The sequence below is a fragment of the Perca fluviatilis genome, chromosome 18 (genome assembly GCF_010015445.1).
Source record: "Perca fluviatilis chromosome 18, GENO_Pfluv_1.0, whole genome shotgun sequence".
NCBI classification, from domain to species: Eukaryota; Metazoa; Chordata; class Actinopteri; order Perciformes; family Percidae; genus Perca; species Perca fluviatilis.
Genome location: NC_053129.1, coordinates 3,464,403 through 3,486,524, shown reverse-complemented (window position 1 = coordinate 3,486,524; position 22,122 = coordinate 3,464,403).

Genomic DNA, 22,122 nt, shown 5'->3' with positions numbered 1-22,122 from the left:
CATGCTCCACTCACAGGGAGTAATAAAGCACGTTCCCAATGGAGGCTTTCCAAACCACTAGGCAAGCACAACTCATACTAATGAGCATGAACTAATTTGTTGTGATATTGAACAGAGGGTTGTTAATAGCAGGAGCCATCCCTCTCCCCTGAAATAATTATTCTAATCGCTCATTTCAAAGGTGATTAAAATGCTCTTACCTGGCAGTTTTTCGGGGACTACACCGGCATATGGTTTGGGACCTGAGATCAACAGGAAGTTGCATGTTTGTTTACTCTCGGCTGCCTAAAATTTTTGAAGAAGCAGACCTGATGGACTGCTCACCTTTGACAGGTGACTTTCACTGCTTGCAAAGGAGGCATCCTTGCAGCCGTGCGGCATCATTAGGCAGCAACACGAGGTTAGTGAGTAATATCCTGCAATACCAAAGTGACTTTTACCAGCTGCGGATGGAGTTTAATGTGATCTTTGAGAGGACCAAATACAGCTGTGATCAGAGCTGTACAATGCATTCAGGAGATCCTGACATTGAATGCACAAGGATGACATTTATAAGCCAATTTCCAAGATGCCTTTTTAAAGTGAAAGTCTTCAAAGTGGTTGCCAAGCAGCCTATAGTTGCCTCACAATATTCTTGATACATTTCAGTCTGGTTTCTGCAGGTCACCGTCCTTGTTCTCTATGACAGAATGTTCCGGTACTGTGGGGTCTCACTGTGGCGTTGTGACACTGAGTAACGTGAGAGACTAAAGCACCCATTAGGATTGAAGGAGTTTGTACCATAGCCCGACTGATACTGGATATTTGAGGACGATACTGATATCGATATACCTCTCTGTCAGGAGCTAGTTAGTCACTGTTGATAACTGTACCTCCTCCTCTGAAAGTTGAACTAGGCTAACTGCACTACTGAATAGGGATGCACAATATATCAGGTTTTTTTTATCGTCATTGCAATATCAACTAGCACAATATACATATTGAGAAAGGCTGTGACATATCGCGATAGAAACTGAGATTTTTTTGTGTTAGTTGAAAGAAAATATCAGTAGAAAGCTGCAAATTTAAATGTAACCGTCATTCTTTTTTAAGCGTTGGCTTTTATATTTAATTCAATGTTAATTTTGTTCAATAAAAGAATGTTGGAAATGATTTCCTTTTATGTGTTTTAAATTCAACAAGCAATTTGTTGTATTTTAGAAGAATACTGAAAGAAGGCAGAACTGAGTACACTTAAATATATGTTTATTTATCGCAAGTCATTTCGTTATTGCGATATTCAACAACGTTATCGCATATGGCACATTTGCCTCATATCGTGCAGCCCTACTACTGAGCTGCTGCAGCCCTAAATCACCAGCAGGTCTGCTAACTTTGGAGCTCTTTCCTTTTGGACTTCAGATGTGTGGACACTTTTAAAAAGCAGCTCTAAGTCTACTATTTTAGCCTTGCCTTTGCTTTATCTTTATCTTATTGTATATCAATATTTCTGCTCCAAAAAGATGCTATATAAATAAACCTCCTACTTTCTAGAAACCTTCCTGAGGTCTCATGCACAGGATGAATCAGTGTGTTATGTGTTTACATGGCCACAGGGTGTTGCTGTTGTACTTCCAACAGCTGGCCTCTCCTTCGGATGAGTCTGATAGTGATCAATCACAGTCCCCTCTTTTTCTCCACTTATATAACACCAGTATGTTTGATCTGTTTGCATACCTCTATATACTGGAATTTCCCACAATTAGAATGCATTCATTTATATTCTTATGTCAGCATCAGCACTCTCCTACACAGGAAATAATCTGTTTCCTCAGCTAAGTCGTATGATTGATTACGGTTCACTGGTGCAGCTGATGAACATTTGTCTTGTGTTTATGGCTTTTAAGTGCCATACACGCTCCAGGTTGGCGTTATAGATATCCCTGTCCCCGATAGGACTTACATTGTTTAATTAGAGTGGAGGGAAAAAAGACCACTGTTTGCAAATATTCACCCAAATCATTTTCTATAAGTGGAGCAACGGCTGCACCCCACCGCCAAATAAACACTGCAGACACTGGGGACCACGGCAAAGTCATTTTGCAAAATCATTTTAACGCCATCTAAATGCTCCGTTCACTTACACTGAATTTATTTGACAGATGAAATACATCACCTGAAAAATAATCCCATAGGCTAATTAGTATTAGTCTGAGTTTCTGCAGAGTGCACACGGCTGAATGCCCAAATAGAGTCACAGTGTGAATCAAAGAGCTACACCTGAAAGAGAAATCCTATAGAAGGCTCTGCAAAGACTGTAGCGGTGGGACTATTACAGCCAAGGCATGCTCAAAGCCCAGGTAGCAATTGATGCATTATTTGCCTCTCTGTTGTCCTTGAAGAGCTAATTTGAATCAGATTGCCACCCCAACCTCCTTTCACTCCCGTTCACCAGTTGACAAAGCAGCTCCAGTCCATCACAGCTGGTAGCAACTTGAGAGGGGAGGGGTGGCACGCTGCCTCCCATCCTAACACCCCCTCCCACACACACACACACACACACACAAACATCAGGGCCATGAACCGTCCCTTGTTTCTCATGTGGGATGATTTATCCACTCAGGTGTATCTGAGGGGAGTGGCTGACCTTTTCATTTTCAACACTAGTTAATGTGTTGGACAAGACACCTGCCAGGTGAATTAGCATGAAACTTGTGTAATAATATTAGAATGTTTTCACCTAATATTCAATGAGATAAAATTATTGCTCCCATTTAGTCTAAAACAGATATTGTGCTTATGCAGCTTTGGACTGAAAATATCCTTCTAAGAGATTATGGAGACATTCTTTTGTAGTTTTTTGACATTTTAAGAGGGGAGACATTATGTCACACACCTACAAATGATCAATGATAATGTCCAAGACCTATTTACATTGACATCCAGAGAGGAATATGCATGACTCCAGATGACTAGGCACATCATACTACATCAACAAACCATTTCAATTAATTCAGATTTATTTTGAATAAAATCACTTTAGGTCAAATAGCAAACACATTAAAGGACTCAACTTTTAAAAAGTGTTGTGTCGCTTACTTACCCTGACAAGCCAGACCCACATCCAGATGTTGGGTCTGGGAACTCACCATTGACAGGGCTCAATCCGAGGGGGCGGGACAAACGGTTGTCTTTCAAATTCCCTCTGCACGCAATAGGATAGTGCTACAACCAGGCAGAGCAACGAAGAAGGTAGCGAAGCTAGTTGATAGATTAGACTTTTGCCGTATCCGGTTGGCAAAACTCTGACCACATCTTCCTTTTTTAAGAATGATTTCAGAGCCGTTCTTTGTTCTTTTCTCAAAGAAAAGCTGAACTCCAAGTCTTCCAGAAGACCACTGTTCCCAGCAGCAGCAGCAGCCATAAGCCCCGCCCACCGACTCTATACACGATGTGATTGGCCTGACTAGAGTTTGGTTTTTCCAGCTCGCAAGCCAACGGAGAGTTGCTAGATCCCCCTGGCTGCAAATTACATTTGCTGCTGCTAGATTTCTAGGCTATCGCTTACTTATTGTTTTTTTATATGCTAATGTAGCTTATTTAAATTCCTGGCACCACAGAACCTTAAAGAATAAGAATAAGTATCCATGTTGGATATCTGGGGCTCTGCTGCTGTAAATATGAAATACTTCTGTGAGCAGAGGCAACCACCATACACGTAAGCACTTGGAGCTCAGGCCTATCCAATCACAGCGCTGCAAACAAGCATGGGGCCAAATCCTAAGGAATGACTACAAACTGTGACTCAGATCAAACCTGGCATCAGTGGTGACACACAGACTGAAACAGAACCCACTAAATTGGACTATGCTGCTGTCTCTGCAACCCTGTGTGAGTGGATGTGCCTTTGCAGGTGTGTGTGTGTGTGTGTGTGTGTGTCCTACTGTTTAAAAAAACAAAATCTGCCTGTGCTCTGTTGCCTGTGTATCTTTGTATGGTTTAGTGTGTTCAACTTTGCAGGAGACTAGAGTTATATTCTAGTAAGAATTTTAAACAAATGCTGGTAGTCAATGAACTTATTCTGGGGATTTGTGGAATCATCCCATAATTGTGTTTTTATCTGGCAATAGGATTGGTTTAACCTAACTCTGGGAGATCTGTCATTTATCTTTAAATATTCTTCCCAGATTTTCAAACTATCTGCAATTTAGTAGCTAAACATCCAAAAACAGTTAACTTCCCTCAATAATTATATTAGCCTTTCTCGCCCAACATTTTAGTTGTGTCATTCCCCTTTCATGCAAGGCTCTCTCCACCCACACTACCATCTAACAAACATCCTATAACTAACAGAGGGTTTCTTGAATGTCTAGCATTCAGCTTTATATGTGTCTGATGGTGAAATGTGACAACATTGACCATATCAGCCAATTCATCCTTGAAAGCCTTTGTTTTTTTTTGCATTTAGCTCAGTGCACCAGTATACAGTACAGGCCAAAAGTTTGGACACGCCTTCTCATTCAATGTGTTTCCTTTTTATTTTCATGACTATTTACATTGTAGATTATCACTGAAGGCATCAAAACTATGAATGAACACATATGGAATTATGTACTTAACAAAAAAGTGTGAAATAACTGAAAACGTGTCTTATATTTTAGATTCTTCAAAGTAGCCACCTTTTGCTTTTTTATTAATATGGGAAAAACTTCCACTAATGAACCCTGACAAAGCACACCTGTGAAGGTAAAACCATTTCAGGTGACTACCTCATGAAGCTCACTGAGAGAACACCAACAAAAAAAAAAAAATTTAAAAAAAAAAAAAAAAAAAAAATGCACACTTTTTGTTAAGTACATAATTCCATATGTGTTCATTCATAGTTTTGATGCCTTCAGTGAGAATCTACAATGTAAATAGTCATGAAAATAAAGAAACACATTGAATGAGAAGGTGTGTCCAAACTTTTGGCCTGTACTGTACATATTTCCTAGAGGAATCAATCATATTTAAACAAATTGCAAAACTGTTGGATAGTATCAAGAGTTGTAGATTAGTTCTCCAAAGAGCTCCCATGGGATCCATCTCAGTAAACAGTACATTTCATCCGGAGCCACCAGCTTGACAGGCCTGTCTGCGGATTTGTTTTGGCTCTGGAGCATATGATTGAGGAAACAAATCACTGGTACAGTGGTTCAAAGCTGAAGCACCTCATTTCGAAGCTTGGTGTTTTTATTGGAAACATAAGAGGTTATCACAGGGCTCATATAGCCCATGGCATCATCTCAAAGAGTGTCTGGTAGCCAAGTCTTAAAATGAAGCAAGTACTGCTCCTACAGAGTCTCTGATAAATACCCCCATGTCCTCGACACTGCACCCAAAAGGGCTCGTTGAAAGATAAGATGTTTTTCAGCTTTTTTTGTGGTTTGCAGACCTTACACATACAGTTGCTTTCCACATCAGAGACAAGTTAATACAATCAGTTATTCCTGGCTTCTTCTCCTTTGGTACTCTGACAGCTAACCCAGTCAAGAGTCTGCAGCTGTGATAAAGACAGAGCCCTTTGCCAGTGCAGCAGCACATCAGTGTCTGCATCAGAACGCCTGGAGGAGTGGGATAAGGTAATGTCCGTACCCTTGAGCCGGCGGTCAGTATGGAGGCGAGAACACAGAGGAGCAGAGTGTGGCGGTCTCCAGAGGGGGGGCAGACAGGGATCAAGGGCGTTCTTGTTGTGATTATTCCTCCTGGTATCTGCAGGACTGCTTTTGAAAGTGATAAGAAACAGCAAGGGAAAGTGGACAGCGTTTTAGAGACACTCCTTCTCAACTCAGAAGCCCCATAAGAAATTGTTACAGTGCAAGGAACAGAAATTCATTTTCTGCACAGACAATGTTAGGAGACATTTAATTTATGTATTTAAGAAAAACATGAATCAACATTTCTGTAACTGTGCCAGTTGGCTAATCTTCAACTGTGGTCTTTTGGCAAGATGTTTTAAAACCAATTAGGTGATGGTTAATCATTTAACAACACTTTGGGGTTTATGTTGTGGCCATCAGTGTTGATTATTGAAATCATAAAATAGGAGAGTAAGAATCATAACTGTGTCTGATTTGTTGATAAAAGGTCCAAGGGACAAGGCTATATTAAAATGCAAGGACAGAAGTTAACTACCTTTCCCAAGGTGCGTTTTGTTAAAGAACAACATCCAATCACCAAGCTTAAATCTCTGTTGTGTGCACCTCTTATACACTGTAATTAGGCTACATGGCAAAATAGTGTAAGAGCAGTCCATTGAAATATTAACACTAAACACTTTATGTTCATCGCTTCTCTCAACTTCCAGTTACCACTCTGACGTGAATTCAAATGATGTGCGGAGTTCCAGTGCACTGACATCAGAGTGACTGAGGGCTTTGGAGAGTTTCCAGAGCTCTGTGGCCCAGCATTTATCTCCACGTGGCCCCTCAGCAACAGAGGAGACTTGTGGCAGCTGCTTATTTTGCCCCTACCTTGGCATGGCTGATGAACTGTGACAGCTGATGTCTGAACAACCAGTCAAAGAAACTGCCTGTAATGAGGAATCTGCTGCTTGAGAGACAGATGCCATCATATTTCAGATAAAGTTATTCCCTTACTCTGCCGGGCGATACTGGCTCTGGCAGGCTGAATGTGTGCCGGTGGCTGTCACGTGGTGCGTTATTCTGAGATCACGTTGTGTCTGGGCAGAGGGGGAGAAGCAAATATCTTGGCCCTACCTACATGTGTGAAAATGTGCCTCTACACATATAGCTTCATAGAAAATGCAGAATCTGGCCTTCAGTCTCGCTTTGGCCAGCTACTCAAAGCCACATTGTGTTGATTTAGACAACAATAGGAATCAGTCTTGGCTAGAGGTGTACTTGGAGTCCTAATTGAAAAGCTACATTTCCCACGGGTTGAAGGTTACTCAGCTATGTTAAAGCTAGAATGACTAACGTTTTCAATTAGTAATCATTAATGCATCCATCTGTATAAAACTAACACATGAGCAACTTTTCTGTGGTTGGAAACTCTCTCCATTCTCATGCCAATTTTGTATTTTCGTGCATTGAAATGTAAGCATACACCCTAGTAAGCTAGAACTGTTCCAAGTTTTGCAATGGCTGATTCAAACACCAAGCTTCTGAAGTGCAGATCTGTCACTGCTGCAGGTGGCAGGACTTGCAGAGGTTACAATGTAAAGGGTTTAAAGGGCTACTTCAGCTATTTTGCACTTCCATAAAGTTGGGGAACACATGAGAGACAGATTAAAATAAAAAGAATGATCAAAATCGATGCAGCAGAGGCTGAGATGTCCTGGCTTTTAGCCCCTAGTTGTTTGCTCAAGCTCCAAAAACCATATGACGTAATACGCACATGACGCAGAACATAACATAGTTATAACATAGTTCACTTTTGTGTTTAAGTAAAAGTCCTTAGTAAAAGTCCTGTGTTCGTTTGACCCATCCAAACAAATTACTCAAGGGATTTGGTAATATTTTGAGAATTAAGAAGAAGATACATATACACATTCACATACTTAATTAATCCGCCAAGGGGAAATTACATTTTAACACTGTTGTTACTGTTCACTGTACACACAACACACACTGAAATACAAACACAGGTAAAATGATTCAATATGTCCCAACAAACAAGATTACATAAAAATTCCAAAACTATATATCATTTTCTGTGGCAGAGAACCACTGAAAACCTTTATTTTCTTCTGCTGCCTCTCAATATCAACATTGTGTCTTATTCACAGAATGTTCTGTGTGTGTATGTGTGTGTGCGTGCATAGATGTCAGGGTAGTTGCAAGGGAAAAGTCCCCCCCAATATCAAGAAGAGGTAGAAAATGCTCCCCAAAGTACGTAAAAATAACCGTTCAGGGGACTCAAAACATGTACGGAAAACAAGAACTGTCTCTACTTGTGTTACATTCTTCAGTTAAAGTCTTCCCCTACATCTACAGTATCTTACCCCATATGAGCCTAAAGGTAACCTGAGATCCTCTGCTAGGTAAAATCTCAAAACCAAAGGTGCTCGGGTCTTTTTTGGCCAGGCCCTCAGCTGTGAAACGACCTGCCGGAGGAGATCAGGGAACCCAACACACTTTTTTAAAAACTCACTGTTTTTTTCCCCTTGTGACCATTTGCGCAGCCTAATCTGTACAGTTGAACCACGTGTTCCTTTCTTCCACTGTGGGGAGTCAAAGGTAACGTTCAGTGTCATCTGTAAAATGTAGTGTGTGTGATGTGATGGGAGTCACCTCTTCTTGTGTGGTAGTGAGCTGAAACGTTGGGTCAAGTCCACTTAGAGGCAAATTTATAGTGACGTTTGAAATTAATAAAGGAAATTGAGATTCATTTATACATGCCGGCCTCAGCAGGCACATCAGCAAAACTGTCAAGCAGAGGTCACATATATAACCATGCTTCCTATGGAGGAGGCCCTAAGCCAAGTAGAAAATTGCTTATTTTACAGCTCCAACAGCTCCGATGTAGTCTTCTCTATGGCCAGCAGCAGACTCGTATTCCTATGTAAAAGCAATAGATCAGCGCTTTTACCAGAGCTTGTAAGGGCTTGCTACTTTGGAATTTGGTGAAAGAGCTGATACACTATAGCCAGACATAGAAACATCACTCTGATAGTGCACAGGGCATCAATCAAACATGTCTCTGCTATGCCAGCTAAAATGTGTTTTTTCTTTACAGATCGCCATAGGAAACCTGACCCTTTACTGTGTTTACTAGCTTTTCAAAATGTGCATTCACTGCTTGTTGTTTGTTTTCACTCCTTAATTTGGGTTAGGTCATCCCTAGTGCTAGTGCAGTACTTTGGCGCACGTGCCTGTTCGGAATGGACTGATCCCTTTAACTTTAACTTAACTATAAGCCTGTGTTAAACCTTTCCTGTTTCAGGCTCCCAGACCGGGTCAGGAAGTACAGGGGAGACGTTCCCTCCAGGGCCGATGCTCTTTCAGGGGTAACACCCTTCATGTTACCGGTAGTATTAAGAACAGATGAAGCCACCGTGTCTGGCTTGTTGTTTTATTGTTTACTGTTAACTCACTTCACATTGTCTTTGCTATCTCTTTTCCCTCTTGCTTTTCCCTTAAATCGCTGTTATACTTGCTTTTAACTATGCTTTGGTGTACGTCAGATGGCTGCCATGCGTATCCTACGTTCCTTTGGTGCGTAGGTTGTGCACGTCTTCAGAAATTAGCGCTATGCGTCCGCAAGATGCAATTCAGCACATGACCGTGTGGGCAGTATATCATCTGACAGGCAGGTCAGCAGCTGTTCCACACTCCAGGCCAGGAATATCTTCCTGTGTCGGCCAGGGATGATATGGCCCTGATCTGCCCCTAGTGGATATACTTTTAATCCTCCAGCTACACGCAAAGTACGCAGGCAAGTATGTGAACAACGCCGTTTGCATCACTGCCGCTTGTCTACTCATATGCATTGTTAAAAAGCAAGTATATCCCAACCCAGTATCATGGCAGTTCGTGAAATGGTCACGTTATGTAATCTATTGATTCGTGTTGACAGGGACGTTTTTGTCGTTTTTTTCGTGGTGGCCAGCACGAAAATGTAAACTAATGTATTTAAATGGGAAGCATATGTTGTGGTCACAGCGCGACTATGGTAGTGAGTAGTATGAAATGCCGAAAATCCGCGTAAGGAGGTTGGTTGGGGTGGAAGGGTCAAACAATTCACCTAGGAGGCCGGGGATCGCGTCCCGCGCGTGGCGTTTTGTTTCTCCGTTAACCATCCTGTTATTGTCGCACGTCCCCCGCGGCCGTGTCCCGGCGTGTGAGGCGTCTTTTCCCCGTTGTTTTTTCCTAAACCCAACCTCCGTGTGCTTGAGCACACAGTCACTGACGTCACTCACTCAACGCACCGCCATTCTCGCTCTACGCTACTCCCATAACACACGGTTCATCTAACGTGCGATTCATCATTTACATGTCGGGTAGACAGCAATCAGTTTTTGGCGGAAGATCACTTTTTGACACGACACCCGTTGTCCACTGCGAAGACATGCTTGGGCTCTGTTGGTGTAGCAACTCCCCGTCCACCACTGTTATACTGCCCATGTGGGACACACACACACACACACACACACACACAGACAAAATCACACACACAATAAATGAATCTGAAATTCCCCAACACCAACGCATCCTTCCCTCCTGACGAGCTGAAAGAGGCTTCATTTGTTCTTCAGAGTGGCTCCCTCTCGGCTCATTGGACACAACTATCTATGTTTCAACTGTTTGTTATCCACATCTCAGTTTGGTGCCACAGCCAGCCTCATATGATTACACTGATTAAACATGGAACTCCTTCAACCCAAGTCAATGTATATTTTATACTCCACAGGCAGAACATTACTGAGTTAGAGTTTTCCTTGATATTTTCCCTCCAATGTTCGAGTCAGCATTTTTTTTATTCTCCTTTTTCATTTCCTGCATGTCTCGCTATAGTATAAACAATGAAATGAAAACTTACTTTACCTGAATTCTGCCCAGCTTTAATCACATTTTTCATTTCATCCGATTCAATCACAAAACAGAAGCTTGTGTGCAACTCTAAAGTCATCTGGAGAACATGGCCGACTGCATGCAGTATATCTAAGATATTCTTACTTGTTTTCATAAGTTGAGTACAGTGCTTGTTTTACTGTATTATTAAAAAATATTATTTTGTCTAGTCTGCAACAACAGGAGTTGCAGAGCGCTGTACAAAAAGAAGCCAGCTTTGCAATGCAAAGATTATGTTACTGACCTTCGCTCAAACTGACTGAACAGATTATTCAGCAATGTTGCTTTACACATGTAAGGTCTGATCTGACCTCAACTCATCCATCAGTGGAGTAACCTGCCTTCACATGTTGTGTCATGCTAAATTTGTCTGCCCATTGAAAATACTAAACACGTTATGTTAAAAATAGCTGCTAACGTTACATGTGAAGTTCACGGACGTACAGAAGCTCTGTCAATAGAAACATATTTTCCAGCAGATATTAGTTACAACACATATAAGATAGCAAAGCAGTTTTGTGTTTATATGTGCAGTAATTATTCAGTTTGGTAAATCCCACGATCTCTACAAAGCTAACGTTAGCTTAAGTTAGCTGGCTGACTAAACAGGATTAGTATTTAGTATTGGAACTTTATTAGACTTTATTAACATTTTGTGTTAATAGTATTGAGTGTAAATGGTGTAGCCATACATTACAGTAATTTACACAAATTTGAGATATGTCATTGAAATGGATATTTATCTGAAGATTTTTACGTAGGCTAATGGATTTAAATCTGAATATGTATTGTAATTGAAATGAATGTATGTCGAAATGAAATGGATATGTATTTTAGCGAGCAAAATGGCATGGATGTACTGTATGTATTTGCACACATGGAAACATGATTTCCAAGTATTTTTTATATTTAGTTAAGTTGCAACAAGTTAAAACATTTTCTTTGATTTACTGTATATTCCTGATGTATATGACATTATTGTATGTAGTATTGCAATTGAATTGGGATGTTGATTGCCTGTATGAGTGTCCAATGCTGCACAATGGGAGGGGTGAAATGTATTTAAGCCCGGTTATGTTTATTGTTTGAAATACTCTTGATGAAGATCTAAAGGGACCGAAACATAATTTTTTTGTAAATAAACGTTGATGCTAAAGCAAGAGCAGAGTGCGGGACTTGTTCCTTTGTTCCCAAGTTGGTTTTCTTAAAAAAGAACAAAAGAAAAGAATGATGCGAAGGATTACGAAATACTGGGCTGATAATATAGAAAAAGGCCACTTGCATGTAAGTCTTTAAAATCGCAAAATGTCTATTTGACATCTTCCAGTCTTTATTCTAACTTAGACAAACCACTTCTAGGCTCCTCCTCCGTAACACATGGCAAGAGATTGATATTGATCTTTTTATCTGGCAAATTAAAACAATTTCCAAAATGTTGAAGTATTCCTTTAATATATATGGAAGAAACTGATATTTAAACAAAGGCTCTGGTCAGTGGGATAACCAGCATTTGGTGATTTCTGTTGAAACCCAACATCATTTCCCTTTGTCTGCCAGATTACAGACTCTATACCAGCACCCCCCATCTCCCACTGTGGCATCTAAATACATAGTTGTGAACCATAGCTACTGGAGCCTGATACACTGAATAGAATATATCCAATGGCCCAAGGCACACTGTATATATCTATCAATCACCAGTCTCAGACTCAAAATTGAACACATTTGCACATAGTTTGCCCAAGCCCAATTCACAGCTTGCTGGGTCCAATTATTCCCTCCTGCAATTGCGTTTGCACAGTGCAGCACACTCTCAGGCCGCTTGTGTTTTCAAAGAGCCGAGAGAAAAAGATTTCATCTAATTATTCTAGGGCTTGTGTCGAGGAGCATAGAGCACATAAATCAGTGTTTGGCAATTTCCTGAATGCCACATCCTCTGACGTGAAGTTGCCTCACTGCCTGTGTTTTCTCCAAGCATGGAGCCGTTTGGATTTGCCTATTAAAATGACAGCGTCTCAGTGGACCTTCTGTTGCCGAGGCCCAGAATGGAAGCGAGCACGTCGTGTCAGCGGGTGTAGTGACTTGATAACATGATCATGAGCGCAGATAGGTATGACCAACAAGCGCTTATCTCTACGCAAAACATGCCATACCCACAGCGAGTCATAGTGTATGACTATTATAAACACCATATCACTGGAAAAGAATTGTGATTCCTTCACTGATAAGCGGCAGCAGAGATCTCCCACTGGTGCTTGTGCATACCGCAGACCTGAGCCAAGACTTTAAACCTCAGACTCACTTAATTTATCTAGCCACTTCACACTGTGAATGTATTACTTGCAGGTTAAGCTAAATCACGCTCTCCTTGTGATTTTCCATGTCTTCAGATGTATTTAACTGTGTGGTCCCACATGGATACATGCACAGAGCGTGTAACAAACACAGACTGACTCATAGGGAAGGGATTGTCATTGCTGATATCATTGAGTACACTCATTCTAAATACGTAAGCATTCTCTTAGTTGGTTACCTGCGCCCACAAAATGACATATGCTGTTATTAGGATTTTAACCACTTCTGACATTCAATAAAAAAAAAACGTACTACCCTGAGCTGCTTTTGAACAGGAAAAAATGCATAAGCAGGAGCCGAGAAGAGGCGAGATGAAATCAGAGCATCTTCCTGTTTGTATGAAAAGAATCGCTATGAGAACATTGCTGTTTAAATTGATGTAAAAAAGGGTAATCCATCCTTTGTTTTGCCTTTAGCTGGCAGAAAGTGTACCAAGAAAGGAGACGGGGCGACTTTGTTTGTAACGATTCAAATTTCACAGTGTGAAGAGACTTTTCATTATGCAGCTACAAAGACAGCTGAAAGGAGAGCAGCAGAGATGGAGACAGAGGGTTCTCACCACTCCTCCGGTATCAGCACATGAAAGGAACCCAAACATGACCTTGCGTTCACTTGAAACGGCCCTATGATGCCACCTGCATGCAATGTCATGCTCAAAATCCATTTTCATTTTAATGAAAACATCAGTGAGTGACAGCTCTGAGGAAAGCCCCCTGTAGCTTGTGTTTTAGGGTGGTCTTTTGGCTGAATTGTAGAAGGTAATCAAGAATGAGCGTCTCTTTTAACTCTTAAATGATCAGTGAAAATGATATCACAGGGAAGCAAATCCTCATGAATAATATCTTACCAGTTCCCGTTGTCAGTGATATTGACTTCTTTAAAGATGGATGTTTTGTGAAGATGTTGGGCAGATTCTAGAGCAGGGATGCACCGAATCCAGGATCCGGCTTCGGATTCGGCCGAATATTGGGGTTTTTGATGGGGTTGGGTTTCTGCCGAACCTTATAATTTTTTTCCACCGAACCAAACCCTATGCTTACACTACGCGCGTAATGACGGCGCCGTTGATTACGGGAAGGTGTTTACGTAAGTGGAGCGTTCAATGCAGTAGGTTGTGAGAACGTGGACATGGAACTGGTGAGCAGAAAAAGTGTTGTTTGTCAGTACTTTCAGTCAAAAGAAGGCCATTCAAGTCCAGCTACATGTTCAATTTGCAACGCAAACCTCCGAAAGAATACGAGTTGTGCATGAAGGAATCTCCAGACAGCAGCCAAAATGCAGCAACTTCAGGTACGGCAAAGGAAGGACAGTCACAGCTAAAAACTGGTGTTAACCAGACGACCATTACCAGCTTTGCTAGCCCTACACCGAACAAACAGTGGGCCTACTGTGTTAATGGACTGTGGATGGGAGGAGGATTCGGTATTCGGTTTCGGATTCGGCAGAATCTTAACCAGTGGATAGACCTACTCTATTTATAAAGTGTGCTGAGATAACTTCTGTTAGGTTTTTTACACTATAAATAAAATGGAATAGAAATTCTGAATCCTAAGTCTGATTTGTGATCCGTGAGATTAATTGCCATTTCTAACCTTTTATTAAGGGTGACTTATTACAGTGTGGTACCCAATGATAATGTTTTCCCTCAGCAATAATCTGGCCCTGTTCGTGTCAATATGACATATTATGCAAATCATATGGACTATCGGCAAAAAAGTGTAATTAAAAAAACAGTGCAGTACTTGTAGTAGTAGTAGGTTAGTGGACAGAAGAGTTTGTTTGTTTGTTGTTTATTGTCCCCGTGGGGAAATTAGATTGCAGCAGAAATCACATCACAAGGCACTTTAACAACATTAAGAAAAAAGATAAGACAAAAAACAAACAATAAAAGAACGTAACATGTAAACATTACTACTCATAGACCAGGGCACTCATGCGTATGGGGAGGGGAAAGGGGGTATGGTTCCAGACCAGCTGGATAAACGATAAAAAAAAAATATATAGATAAATGAATGAGTGAATGAGTGCTGATGGTGGCTGCAGTGGGAGCCAATGAGTCCTCCCTCTTGCAGCAATAATGATGGCGGCATGTACAGCGTGCAGGCTTGTAATTAGGAACAGTGTCTGGGTCGCGGCAGACTGTGACAGTGCACTGAGCATCATTAACAGCTCACTCGCCCCCTGTTTAAACCAAATGGCGACTGAGAGTATTGGGCATATGCAGTAATTAGACAATTTCTAACACATATTTTCAAATTAATTGCCATTTGATATGTAAGGGTAGAGTGTTAAGGAGGAGGGATGTTCCCATGATGCCCCAAGCTTATTGCCATTGATTAGCACAGTGATTGAGCTGATAGAGAAGGCTCAACCTCTGTCTCCACTGCTTCTTATAGGGTGTTTTGCTGCTTGATTATAGTGATGTTTCCCAGCTCAATGTGGATGACATTTTAAGTGAACTTCTGTTAAAATCCAAATACAATACAGCATGTCAAATCCATTTTTGGAATGTATTTGCTTTGGTTGCTGCGATGGCAAGAACTTGCCTAAAGGCCTTTTTTTTAATTGTTTTTCAAGATAATTTTTTGGGTCATTTAAGTCCTTTATTTTTATAGGACAGCTGATGACATGAAAGGGGAGAGAGAGGGGGAATGACATGCAGCAAAGGGCTGCGGGCGCTGCATCGAGGACTAAACCTCTACATATGGGCGCCTGCTCTACCAGGTGAGCTACTCAGGCGCCCCTCAAGGCCTTTTCTGTTCGGTTTTTCAGACTTCTGCATATGCCCAAGTATTTATTCCAGGAAATGTGTGATGCGATAATTTTATCTTCTCTCAAGGCCTTCACAGCATCTGTGATTCATCTCGCACCTGCCATCCGACTGCTTCATTTTTTACACTTTGCCCACACTAGACACGAGCGCAGCCGCTTCTTGGTACCAGTGATGACCACAGAAAAGAGAAAAACAGCAGAACAGAAAGTCCACTAGTTTTTTTGCATGTGAACATCATGCTCAAAAGGTGGAGGAGAGTTTCAAAGTAGACAGGCTTTTTCTTCTTTTTTTCTAATTGGAGGCACTGACATCCAGCTTATCCTGATAAGGAGAACTGATTGGAGGAGACATGTTGTTCTGGCCCTGCTGTGTTCGAGTATTCCAACTAAGCCCTTTTATAACTGGTGGACTTCCACTCCTTCAGCTGTATATACTCCTCAGCACTGCAGACAGGGGAGCTTGTGTCGAGGATACGAGACGCAGAAGAGAGGAGACATATTTAGTCTCAGCTTGTTAGTTCACCCAATGCGGATCAAGCACTGCAATTTTGGAGTAAATAATACCATTTCCTCCCCTCGGGCAATCAAAACACTATCTCTGTGAAAAATATCATGGGTACACACCAGATGATTGCCCATTTTATTCTAGTGGAAATCTACTCACCCAACCTGGGTGGTAGTGGCAGACTCTGACAACGTTTCTCCCTACATCCATTTTCCAGCAAACAACTGAAAAAAAAAACTTTTTTAGATGAGATGCTCAAAGGGGACACGCAGATCTTAGAAAAGCAATCTATTTAATCAAGTTTAAAATAAGTTATGTGTACACAGCTTTGTGCCTAAATGAGTGCTGTGCAAAGACTATAAGCAAATGGGGACATGTCCAGGCTTTGACTAAGTTTCATCCAGGACACGTTATGAACAGTGGTGGACAGGGACTTGTACTAAAGTGCAATTCTGAGGTATTTTATCAGAGTATTACAAATACTATGCAGATTGAAATGTAATAATCACTGTATAAAACACCAGAGATTTAATATATAATAGTTGAAGGTACTGTATGTATTCTTATTCAGTTGTTCCAGCTTTTTGTTATATATACAGTTGTATGGAACGACGATTGGATAATCCGCCGGCGCCAGATGTTCCGCCGGATGTCTCTCGCCTTGCAAAACTCTGTGTTTCGTGAAACAACAACTAACTTGTAGCTAGCGAGCTACACGCTGAAAATGTCTTAAAGACTTTTAAAGAGGATTTGGACGGTGCAACAAGACAGACCTGATTGGTTATTTCAGAGAATGATGGTAAAGATTTACAAAGAATATGTTTAGGTAATTTCCTCTCTAACTGGGACATTTTATAAAGAATATGTTTAGATCATTTCCTCTCTAACTGGGAGGTTTTTATAAAGAATATGTTTAGATCATTTCCTCTCTAACTAGGAGGTTTTATAAAGAATATGTTAGATCATTTCCTCTCTAACTGGGAGGTTTTATAAAGAATATGTTAGATCAACAAGACCCCTCAATTCATAAAAATACCTTAAATTAAAATCGGACACAACGGTTAGCTTTGTAAGGTCTTGGGGTAGCTCTGATATAAGTGCCGTGATGAAATTCAAACTGTAAATATACTATAGTTATGCCGAAAGTGTAGCTAGCTAGCTGCAATCGTTTACCATTGTATTGAATGGGACATATAGCTAGCTAGCTGCTCGTCCTACAAAGACGCCTCGCGTTCATAAAAATGCCTTAAAATCAAATCGGACACAACGGTTAGCTTTATAAGACATTGGGGTAGATGTTATGGCGTGACGAAATTCAAACTGTAAATATATTATAGTTATGCTGGCAGACGGCCGCGGAGCCCCGGTAGTGCAGTATCCACAAAGGTTGACTTTGCCCTGGGTATGGAGCCCAGCAGGCTGCCGCTTTCTCGTCAGACTGTGTGGAGCTCCTAAAGTCTGACACGTCTTACCAAATTTGCAATTAGCCATCAACATTGCAGTGTCTGTAATATGAGATTCTGTCGTGTCTCTAATGTGTGTATGGCGATTCGCTCAACCAATCAGCGTGCTTCTCTAATGTGTGTGTATGGCGATTCGCTCAACCAATCAGCGCGCGTCTCTAATGTGTGTGTATGGCGATTCGCTCAACCAATCAGCGCGCGTCTCTAATGTGTGTGTATGGCGATTCGCTCAACCAATCAGCGCGCAGCTCATCTAAATATTCATGAGCATACCATATTTGGAAGAAAAGCTCTTGTTACAAATGGGGCCAAAACATAGGGATGCATAAGGGCCAATAAAATATCAACCAGGCCATTTTCAGCCCAACCAATGTTACATACCCCATTAGGAGACCATAAGTAACAGTGTGAAATACCCTATATAATCATTCTATCACCCCTTTAAGCACAATTTTGTACCCTGTTCTCCACTACTGTTCAACACTTGTTGTTAGTTAATATTCAAGATTCAAAACTTGGATATCCCTAAGGGGCAATTGGCTTTGCAGACAGCAGTCCAACACAATGCAATACATGATCAGGGTTTCCCCCGGTGTATTGCAAACCTGGTGGCCCATCAGGCCTAAACCACTGTGAATTATTTTTTAATGTACTTATAAGACGTTTTTTAAGCTACAGTTACAGTCAGTTGGAAACTTTTTTCAAATCTCCAGTTAGCTTTTAGTACTGACCTAATCTAGGGCCCTATGGAATCTGTCTTAAAGCTTTTTTAAGTTCTCAATTTCATGATTACTTCAACGATTCTGTTATCACAGAAACTACTGGGCTATACATTAATGCTGCCATCAGTCTGGGACTGGCCCAAAATTTTCTGGGGAAACCTTGATGATACACAACACAGCACAAGATCCATATCTCCTTCATGGCAATTATGAGTAATGAAAAAAAAAAGACACATGACATCCAGAGTTATATTTTCTTTAAAAAACCAATAGCAGACTAAAGAAAGGCCAATCTTTGTGTGTTAGTGCTACCTTTGGAGGGATGGTTATACTGGTTCATGGGAATATGGCTTTAGACTGCCAAACCAGCAACTCATAGAAAAAGAAAGGACAGACTCAATAAGATAAAACATTTCAGAGTCATGTCATCATTAATACTTCGCAAAAGAACAACATTTATTTTCCGTATCACATAGCATCTGTATTTACATCAAATGTAAGCCAGTGGTCTAATAGTGCCCAAATACCTACTGCACTGCTGCCAGGGGCTCGGTGCAGGGCCTACAATGAGAATCAATTCACATTTCTTTGGTCTTCGCCACATTTATTTGGAGGAAAGACTGGTCACACCAGTTAACTGTTTCATCAAGCTTGGGTCATGATCTCGCTCCTCTCTTCACCCTGCAGGAAACTCACCTTCAGAGGCATTGGACAAACCTGCATACAGTACATGACTGCTCTGTAGGGTTGGGTACCGAATGCCAATAGGGGACCGGCACCGGTTCCGACGTAAACGGTAGTAACAAGACCGAATAAGAACGAAAATTCCGGTGCCTCGTTTCGGTGCCTGACATTTATTTTTTTCAGAAGCATCGCTGCATGGCACGCTACGTTACCGTTAGATAGTAGCTGGATTAAACCCAATGGTTAAAATGCTGACAGCTTACGTTAAGCCGTGTGACTGTATTTCCCTGTAGAGGATTCCAACAGTGGGACGTAACAGTCTGACTGTCAACTCAGACGGTGTGTTCACTTGAAACTCGCCAGCCTTGTGGTGCATTCAGAGTTATTGTAAAATACCCTTTTCCCATCTGGTGCTTGTTTATGTCGTTTACCAGCAATTTACTGGTGAAATAAGTCATTGTAAGTTATTGTTATTACATTATTAATCAATCATTTAATTTTGACCATATGGCCTTAGCAATAAACAAGCCGTTCTTTAATGTTTTGTGCTCCTTTTTGTATATTGTATATTATATACATTATAAATCTATTATATATATTTCGGTTCAGGCACTGTTTAAGCACTGGCACCATTTTAAAAGTATCGATTTAGCACCGGTATCGGAAAAAAACCAAATGATACCCAACCCTACTGCTCTGGAACTCATTTGTATATAATGAATACAGGTGGTGAAATCACACAGCCCTAACCACTTTGTAGATACAGATTTGAATAAATTATAATGAACATATAATATATACAGTACAGGCCAAAAGTTTGGACACACCTTCTCATTCAATACGTTTCCTTTATTTTCATGACTATTTACATTGTAGATTCTCACTGAAGGCATCAAAACTATGAATGACAAAACATGTGGAATTATGTACTTAACAAAGAAGTGTGAAATAACTGAAAACATGTCTTATATTCTAGTTTCTTCAAAGTAGCCACCCTTTGCTCGGATTACTGCTTTGCACACTCTTGGCATTCTCTTGATGAGCTTCAAGAGGTAGTCACCTGAAATGATTTTCCAACAGTCTTGAAGGAGTTCCCAGAGATGCTTAGCACTTGTTAGTCCTTTTGCCTTCACTCTGCGGTCCAGCTCACCCCAAACCATCTTGATTGGGTTCAGGTCCGGTGACTGTGGAGGCCAGGACATCTGGCGCAGCACCATCACCAGCACCATGATGGTCCAACTCAGAATCAGAATCAGAAAAGCTTTATTGCCAAGTATGTTTACTTGGCAATAAAAAAAAGGATGGGGGGGGTTTGGCCTGCTGAGAAACGCACAGCCCGGCAGCCCACTAGTGTCTCAGTCCGCAGAATGTCATAGCGATAACACAGCATGTTGCCGTGGTGACACCCCTGAACAGTCCAGAACCGATATGACAATCAGCAGGCACTGGGGAAGACGGGGGAGGAACAAGAGCGTCTCGCTTGCAGAGCCCCAACAGGGTGACTGTTTGTTTCAAGAAACGGCCTTGGCAAGTCCGTTCAAGATAAGGGGGCCGAAAGATTAAATTTGTTTGGTCTACACGAATGGCTGCTCTAATTTAACAGTCATTCTATTGTTCATCCGTTCAACTGGTCAATTTTTCTTTCCAATTCAGTGACCTTCTGCATGATGGTATCCAAGCCGCGAATCATTACCATGTTGTATTCCATCACGCGATTAATAGTCCCAGTTTGCGCACTGATAATCCCCGTTTGCAAATTGATCGCTTTGTCAACAGCTTCAGTCAGGCCAGGCAGCTTCCTTGGGCTTTGGACAGCTACCAGAGTCTTTTTAATTTCTCGATAAACCAGTGCGAAGCATCCTCCAATCAGCAGCAGTCCAGTTATCATGGTTCCGAATAGGTAGATATCCTCAACGTCCTCCACGGAGAGAGCAGAGAGACACACGACATGCCATTTCTCCCAGGCGTCCATCGTATACCCCGCAGCAAATGTTCCGTGAGGACATGCTGGCTCACCCGTACCAGTGCTCCTCCTCGAGAATACAGTGTCAATTGCGCTGAGAGACCAGTTAATCAGTTCCATAATTTTGGTTTTGTAGAGCCTGAGCCTTGCAGGGAGAGTCTCTAAAACGTTAACAGCAGACAACACGAGACAAGATAGCAAGCAGGGTAGGCCTAAACTAAACGCAAACCGGATGGGATGGCATGTCGCTGCAGGATGCTGTGGTAGCCATGCTGGTTCAGTATGCCTTCAATTTTGAATAAATCCCCAACAGTGTCACCAGCAAAGCACCCCCACACCATCACACCTCCTTCTCCATGCTTCATGGTGGGAACCAAGCATGTAGAATCCATCCGTTCACCTTTTCTGCGTCGCACAAAGACACGGCGGTTGGAACCAAAGATCTCAAATTTGGACTCATCAGTCCAAAGCACAGATTTCCACTGGTCTAATGTCCATTCCTTGTGTTTCTTGGACCAAACAAATCTCTTCTGCTTGTTGCCTCTCCTTAGCAGTGGTTTCCTCCTTTCCAGCTACTTGACCATGAAGGGCTGATTCACGCAGTCTCCTCTTAACACTTGTTCTAGAGATGTGTCTGCTGCTAGAACTCTGTGTGGCATTCATCTGGTCTCTAATCTGAGCTGTTGTTAACTTGCGATTTCTGAGGCTGGTGACTCGGATGAACTTATCCTCAGCAGCAGAGGTGACTCTTGGTCTTCCTTTCCTGGGGCGGTCCTCATGTGAGCCAGTTTCGTTGTAGCGCTTGATGGTTTTTGCGACTGCACTTGGGGACACATTCAAAGTTTTCGCAATTTTGATTGACCTTCATTTGTTAAAGTAATGATGGCCACTCATTTCTCTTTACTTAGCTGATTGGTTCTTGCCATAATATGAATTCTAACAGTTGTCCAATAGGGCTGTCGGCTGTGTATCAACCTGACTTCTGCATAACACAACTGATGGTCCCAACCCCATTAATAAGGGAAACAATTCCACTAATTAACCCTGACAAGGCACACCTGTGAAGTGAAAACCATTTCAGGTGACTACCTCATGAAGCCTTCTC